The sequence below is a fragment of the Phoenix dactylifera genome, chromosome 17 (assembly GCF_051530095.1).
Source record: "Phoenix dactylifera cultivar Ajwa chromosome 17, Ajwa_hap1_PhDact_Kaust_v1.1, whole genome shotgun sequence".
In the NCBI taxonomy this organism is placed as follows: Eukaryota; Viridiplantae; Streptophyta; class Magnoliopsida; order Arecales; family Arecaceae; genus Phoenix; species Phoenix dactylifera.
This window is the reverse complement of record NC_143206.1, coordinates 2,574,679-2,582,882: the sequence shown is the minus strand read 5'-3', so window position 1 is coordinate 2,582,882 and position 8,204 is coordinate 2,574,679. Positions and strand designations below refer to the sequence as shown.

Here is an 8,204-nt window from a genome sequence, read left to right as displayed (position 1 = left end):
TTTATGGAAAATGGACTATAAGAAGGTATTTTTAACTATTCTTCAGGAGATGTGAATGAGCATTAAAGCGCATTAAAAGAGAAGAACAATCTTTGAGCGTTGGTGAAGAATTTCAAGTCAAAAGAGAAGAAGAGCTTCTAAGAGTGATCTTTTTGTTCTTCTCAATTTTCAAGCCGCGTGATCCTCAAGCAATTTGAGCCATCTGAGGAGGATCAAGAAAGAAAGAATCCAACCTCTTTAGCAGCCTTCATTCCAAGCCTTTTTTTCTCTCATTTCATAGTTTATATTTGCTGCATCTGCTTACATTTAAGAAAATTGTACTTTGTTAAAACATTGCTTTCATATCTTATAACTTGATTCAATCAGAGGATTGAATCAAGAGGTTAAGGCATTATCCAAGCATGTGAATTGATTTGTGTACAACCAAGTTTGGTTGGGATTTGATTCTAATTGGTGATCCAAGGAAAACCAACTAGGTTCGTTGTGATCCCAGGTAAAACAATGAGTTGGGTTGTGATCTTGTAAAACAACCAAGCTGTAACATGAGGATTATAGTGAATTTTCAAGTGAGTTTGGGAAGTGGACATAGGAGCAAGGGTTAGCTCCAAACCACTATAAAACTTGTGTATATATGTTGTGGCCTATTGCATTATTTACCGCTTTTTTGTAATTGCTTTAATTGTTTTGGCATAAAATTAACTTAGCCTTCATCAGCAAAATTTTAAGTAGCTTAATTTTTAAAGGACCTAATTCACCCCCCCTCTTGGATTGTCTTCTAGGCAACAAGTGGTATCAGAGAAGGTGCTCTAGTTTTATTTGTTGACCTAACCGTCAAGTGCCAAAGATTAAGAGCTGATGCGAACCTCGTCAAGAATAACAAGACCCGTCAAACAATAGGGAAACCCAAGAACACTCATGATCAGGTTTGGTTGGGAGACCTCGACCTACCTTGGTATGTTTGACCTCAACCTGTTGTTTAATGCGAAACAAGAACCTTGGTATAAGGAAGACGCCGCAAATGGTAGTGAGAATCCGCTTGATAAGTCGATGATGAATGCCACGGAAAATTCTGATAAGTTCGAATAGTCCTTCAAAGAACCAAAGAGAATAAAAACTCACCAATTTTTTGAAAAATATAATCTGCCCCCTTCGAATAAGCCAAAGGCTTTTTAAATACAAATGGTCCACGAATTTGCAGCTACGAAAAAAGAAAACCCAAAAATAGGCTGCCTTAAATTCGCCTAAACAACTAAAAAGGAAACAAGGAATTTTCTGATTCCTTTCTTCTTACAAAATCAAAATTATGAACTTAAAATATCAAATAAGGAAAGTAAATGAGCTGTCTTGAAAAGGTTGCTTGAAATCGCAGCCACGTATTCTCCTTGATGAGTCAAAATGGGAAAGCAACCAAAGACTAAGCCCCAATAACACGCCAATTGTGCTGCAATCTTTGAGGATTTCTTCCGGATTATTTCACAGCTTGAATTATGGAATTCCAGCCTTGTGGAACATGTTCATCACCTTCAATGGATCTCCACAAATTTGCTTGAGCCCAAACTTCTTTAACCAGCCCGTTTAATGCCTCCTTGAACACTTTAGCTCGTGCTCTTGTAACTGGCCTAGTTGGAACTTGAACGGGTTCCTTTGAAGTCATGCCATTATTTGCATCATTCCCCTCCTCTTGAAAAGGATTTGCCCTCAAATCATCACCTACATCAAAAGGACTCAAATCAGTAATATTGAAAGTAGCACTAACATTGTACTCATTGGGCAAATCTAGCTTGTAAGCGTTGTCATTGATGCGCTCTAGAACTTGGAAAGGACCATCCCCTCTTGGAAGCAGCTTGGAACGTCTTTGCGCCGGAAATCTCTCTTTTCTCATATGCAACCAAACCCAATCTCCGGGTTCAAAAATCAGCTTGTGTCGCCCTTTGTTGGCTTGTTTGCATATTGCTCTGTTCTCCTCTCTATATTGAGCCTTGCCTTCTCATGTATCTGTTTCACAAATTCAACCTTTTTCTTTCCATCCAAATTAACACGCTCAGAAATAGATAATGGAGATAAACCCAATGGAGTCAAAGGATTAAAACCATAAATAATTTCAAACGGTGAAAACTTAGTAGCAGAATGAATAGCACGATTATAAGCAAACTCAACGTTCGGCAAACAATCCTCCCATGTTTTGCTGTTCTTTTTAATCTAGCCCTCGACAAAGTAGACAAAGTCCTGTTCACTACTTCGGTTTGACCATCAGTTTGTGGGTGACAAGTAGTAGAAAACAAAAGCTTGGTACCTAGCTTACACCACAAAGTCTTCCAAAAGTAGCTCAAGAACATAGCATCTTTATCCGAAACAATGGTTCTAGGCATGCCATGTAATCTCACAATCTCCCTAAAGAACAAATCAGCAACACGCGAAGCATCATCTGTTTTGTGACATAGAATAAAGTGTGCCATCTTAGAAAATCTATCCACAACCACAAAAATCGAATCTCTTCCACGTTTAGTCCTAGGTAATCCTAACACAAAGTCCATTGAAATATCAATCCAAGGCTCACTCGGAATGGGCAAAGGAGTATACAAACCGTTGGGCTGCACTTTGGATTTAGCTTTCTTACATGTAACACATCTACCACAAATACGCTCAACATCTCATTTCATGTGTGGCCAATAGAAGTGTTCCTACAAAATAGCTAAGGTCTTAGCTACTCCAAAATGTCCCATTAATCCCCTTCCATGGGATTCCTACACTAACAAATCCCTCAAAGAATAGTTAGGCACACATAACTTATTTTCTCGAAACAAGAACCCATCATGTCTAAAGAACTTTCCACAAGCGTTTTTCAAAAAAGGCTGGTACTCTTCACAAAATTTATGGTCATCAATGTATAAACTTTTAATGTGTTCAAATCCAAGCAATTTTGCATCAAGTGTAGAGAGTAATGCATACCTGCGAGAAAGTGCGTCGGCGACCACATTCTCCTTACCTTGTTATACCGGATGACATATGGAAATGTCTCAATGAACTCTACCCAATGTGCATGCCTTTTATTTAGCTTGTGTTGGCCCTTCAAGTGTTTCAAGGACTCATGATCGGTGCGAATCAACTCCTTAGGCCATAGGTAGTGCTGCCATGTATCCAAAGCTCGAACCAATGCATACAACTCCTTATCATAAGTCGGGTAGTTTAAGGCTGCCCCGCTTAATTTCTCGCTGAAGGAAGCAATTAGTCGTCGCTCCTGCATAAGAACTGCGCCTACACCAATACCTGAAGCATCACATTCAATCTCAAACGTTTTAGAAAAGTTAGGTAAAGACAATAAGGGGGCGTTGGTTAGTTTCTCTTTGATTAGCTGAAATGCCTTCTCTTGTTCTTCTCCCCATCTAAATCTGACGTTCTTCTTGATCACTTTGGTAAGTGGTGCGGCTATGCTACTAAAGTCCTTCACAAACCGTCGGTAAAAACTAGCAAGTCCATAAAAACTACGAACATTGCCTACACTTGTGGGACTCGGCCACTCTTGGATTGCTCGTACCTTCTCTTCATCAACTTGTAAGCCTTGTGCACTAACAACAAATCCCAGAAATACAAGCTTATCGGTGCAAAAAGTACACTTCTTCATGTTAGCAAATAACTTTTCTTTCCTAAGCACATCTAAAACCGATTTCAAATGTACAACATAATCATCCAAGTTTTTGCTATAAATGAGTATATCATCAAAATAGACAACAACAAACCTGCCTATAAATGCATGCAAAACATGATTCATAAGTCTCATAAAAGTGCTTGGTGCATTTGTCAAACCAAAAGGCATAACTAACCATTCATACAAACCATATTTTGTTTTAAAAGCAGTTTTTCCATTTATCTCCTTCTTTTCATTCTAATCTGATGATAACCACTCTTTAAATCAATCTTCGAGAACACACAAGAACCATGCAACTCATCTAACATGTCATCTAAGCGAGGAATAGGATGACGATACTTTACCACTATGTTGTTGATGGCTTGACAATCAACGCACATTCTCCACATCCCATCCTTCTTAGGTACAAGTAAAACTGGAACGGCGCACGGACTCATGCTCTCCCTCATGTAACCCTTCTCCAACAACTCACTTACCTGCCGTTGAAGCTCCTTTGTCTCCTCGGGATTGCTCCTATAGGCTGGTCGGTTTGGAATTGTCGCTCCGGGAACAAAGTCAATTTGATGTTCAATCCCTCGAATTGATGGTAATCCATGTGGTGTTTCCTCGGGAAAGACATCCTCAAATTCCTGCAAAAGAAAAACAACAGAACTGGACAAAGCAGGGTCAAGTTCGTTAGTGTTTAAAAATGCCTCCTTGTACAAAAGTACAATCATCGGCTGATTTGAAAACATTGCTCACTTAATCTCACTCACTTTTGCATAGAAATTCTTTTGTTTTTTCTTTGAATTTCTCTCAATGGCTGAATTTTGATTTTCTTTTTCTCTCTCATTTTGTTCGGCCACTCTCCGATTTTCACTCTTTTTCTTTTGCTCACTCTCTTTCTTTTGATCACTCTCTTTTTGCAACCTCACTTGATCGTCATAAACCTGTTTCGCTATCATCGGTCCAAGAGTGATGGGTTTTTGGTTGAGCACGAACAAGTATTTGTCGGTGAAGCCATCATGCTTAACTCTCCGATCGAATTGCCACGGTCGGCCTAATAGTAAACGTCCAGCTTGCATCGGAACTACACACAAACTTCATCTTCATGTTTTTCGATGCGGAATGAAACCAAAACCTGCTTATTCACCTTTACCTCGCTGCTATCATTCGGCCATTGTAACTTGTATGGCCTAGGATGTTTCAGTATGGGCAATCCTAATTTCTCCACCAAGGTTATGCGTGCAACATTAGTACAACTTCTTCCATCAACAATCATACTACATATCTTGTCTTTGACATAGAACCTAGTATGAAAGATGTTCTCCCGCTGCACTTCTTCAACTTCTTTTGCTTTCAAGCTTGGAAGTCTTCTTGACACCAACAATTCACCTTGGACCGCATATTCTTCATTATCCACGTCCTCCAATGGTGGCATAGAGTCGGTATTGGACTCATCGTCGGTTTCGATCTCTCCATTACCCCTTATCACCATGACTCTTTTGTTCGGGCATTGACTTGCTATGTGACCTCTGCCTTGACATTTAAAACACTTAATGTCACGATTTCGAGAAGTGGAAGGGTCAGATTTACCTAGAGTGCCATGGTTGGTTGTCTCTTGTTTTGGCTCAAATTTGGGTTTTGCAGCTGGTTTCTCCTCTTTCTTCACATGACTCGGTTTCCATGGGGAAAAACCCGAATTATGGGATGGACGTGTACCACCCCTCCTCTTGAGTTGTTGCTTCACCTTGATGGCCATGTGCACCATATCCTCCAATTCCACATAATGCTGCATCTCCACCCTATCATGAATTTCTTAATTCAAGCCATTCAAGAACCTAGCCATAGTAGCCTCTCGGTCTTCTTCAATATTAGCCCGGATCATAGCAATCTCCATCTCTTGATGATAATCCTCCACACTCCGGTTACCTTATCTGAGCGTTTGCAATTTATTGTACAACACCTGATGGTAATAGCTGGGCACAAACCGCTTCCTCATCACTATTTTCATCTCTTCCCACATCTCTACTGGTCGTTTCCTATTTCGCCGCTTGTTCAACACTAACTGATCCCACCACACAATAGCATAGTTAGAAAATTCAATGGCAGCAAGTTTTACCTTCTTCATTTCGGAGTAGTTGTGGCAATCGAACACTAACTCTACATTTTTCTCCCACTCAAGATAAGCCTCGTGGTCGTTTCTTCCTTGAAACGCTGGAATTTTCATCTTAATACTACCCAAGTTGTTATCTTCCCGATTCTTATCTTCTCTAAACTGCCCTCCATATCTCCTATTACCAACAACCGAATCCCGATCTTCTTCTTCATCAAAACCAGCCCCATAATACTCTCCATCTTCATCTCTCACTCCCCGATGTTGGACTCTTTCCCTCCTACGCAAGTTAGGAGCATTTTGTGGCTGCTCCAAACATGTATTCTCCATCCGATCCATCCGCTCATGAACCTGCTCTAACTCCAACCTCATTATACGCCTCATCTCACCCATCATCGCCCCCATAAACAGCTTTGGATCAGCCACTCCCGTAGCACCTTCGACACTATTGCGAGACATGATTCCACTCTTGCCTTTTTCCACCCGATAATCCTTTTTCCAACAACAATTCATCAAGAACTCACCAAGGGAGTTCAAGTTCAAAAGTAAGAAAACAAGGGATATGGGTGATTAGATTTTTAGAAGCACAATTCAGCAAAATTTCCATGAAATTTTTTTTGGTCTTTGGGGTGAGATGATTTTTGGGCTTATTGGAACCAAAATGGGTGAATCAAACGAAAATTTTTTTTGTCGAGTCCTTTGTCACGTACGAAGGGATCTCAGAGTGGATCCCAACAACGTACGGCTCGGTCTACCGAAGATAACCGATCAGCCTTCCTGGCATGGGAACCTAGTCCCTATGACTTAAGTCATGCCTAACAACAATAATGCAGCAAAGCACAACACTAGAAAATATTATGAAGGAGAAAGAGAAATACAATGGAAGAGAACTTTATTGAATAACCACTCAACTGATTACAATAAGCTCTCCTGGTCTCTCTGATCTCTTGAGCTCTACTCGATACCAATCCCTCCCCTTTGAGGGTCCTACTCAACTTCCGATGTACAAGATAAGGATGAATTCTAGATAAGATAGGAAAACCCCGATTCCTGCAAGATTCTGCGCAATCAGATAAAACAGCCAAGTTCGTGCCCCAAACAAACTCGGATTACCATGAAACTGGATTCGTTGGATTCGGAACGAAACACCCTTCCAGATGGCACCTTTCCCACTTTGAACAGACCTCTGTAGAGTTTCCGAAATGCCCCTCAAAGTGAAACCGCGTGGAAATAGCGTTACAGCCACGTCTTCTAACCATACACGTTTTCAGTTATAAAAACGTGTTAAAACATGTCCCTTGCCTTCTAGAGACTTATGCCACGTTCCTCCATCAGTGGCACACATTTTCATGCACCCCAATTTCTTGGATTCAGTCCATGCCTCGAGATAAGCCTACAACGCTGAATCAATCTCGTTGCAGCAGCTTTCCTGCTAATGATGAACTAGCATGTATTCTTTTTGGATAGAGGTAAGTGTGTATATCCAAATTGAAGAAATGACGTACAAATGCACAGGGGCATACCCCAAAAATCAAAGGCTAGGAGGGCAAACCCTCTAGCCACAACAACTAACTACAAAGATTGTAAGAACAAAATGATGAGAGTGTCAAAAGATATCATCAGAGAATCCCCATGATTTGTGAAGCCATCTATTAGCAGAAGATGGAATCACACCCTGTGTGAGATTAATCGGAGTCACAATACAAAAAGTAATCTCTCTCAGAAGCACTCATGTGTAGGGCCATCGCCATGCAAACGAGCATTACGTTTCCTCCAAATGTAGTAGACCGCAGCTGCCAGCATAAGCTTCGCAGTTCGACCCAAGAGTGAACGACCATCCATGTGAGAAAGCCAAGAGATCGTATCCATCCATCTACGCGAGGCCCACGGAATATTACACTTGCCACAAAGAACGGACCGGATGCGCTGAGAGAATGGGCACTCAAAAAATAAATGATCCACATCCTCATGCCCACCCCCACACAAAACACATTGGGCGACCTGAATAATGCCAAAGCGTATAAGCTTAGCTTTAGTATACAAGGCATCCCGGATGGCTAACCAAAGAATAAAGGACATCCTTGGAATAGCTCGGCTATGCCAAACAAGCTTCCACCAGTCCACTCTATTATGACGCGGGCGCAACGACTCCCAAACACCACGAACAGAGAAGAAACCCTTCGAAGCATCAATCCACTGCAAGACATCCGGCCTTCTGCTATCTGACCGGAATGAAGTAGGAGTACTACTAATGAGCTCAAGCCATGCAGGAGAGCGAGAGATAGGCCAGTGCCACTTCTAGCCATCAATAATAGCCTCCACCTTGGCATTCTGCCCAAGGCCAGAATCATAGATAAACCTTTCCCCAAACACCTCAATAAGAGGACCAAGGGGATGCCAATGGTCAAACCAAAGTGAAATACTACTCCCACTGCCCACTCGATATCTCATCTTCCATCGGAC

The 8,204-nt window shown here is 41.3% G+C and overlaps 1 pseudogene; it reads right to left on the bottom strand.

Annotated features, from left to right (window-relative positions):
- Positions 1-1,358: 1,358 nt before the first annotated feature.
- Positions 1,359-6,510, bottom strand: LOC149750995 (uncharacterized; annotated as a pseudogene).
- Positions 6,511-8,204: the final 1,694 nt, after the last annotated feature.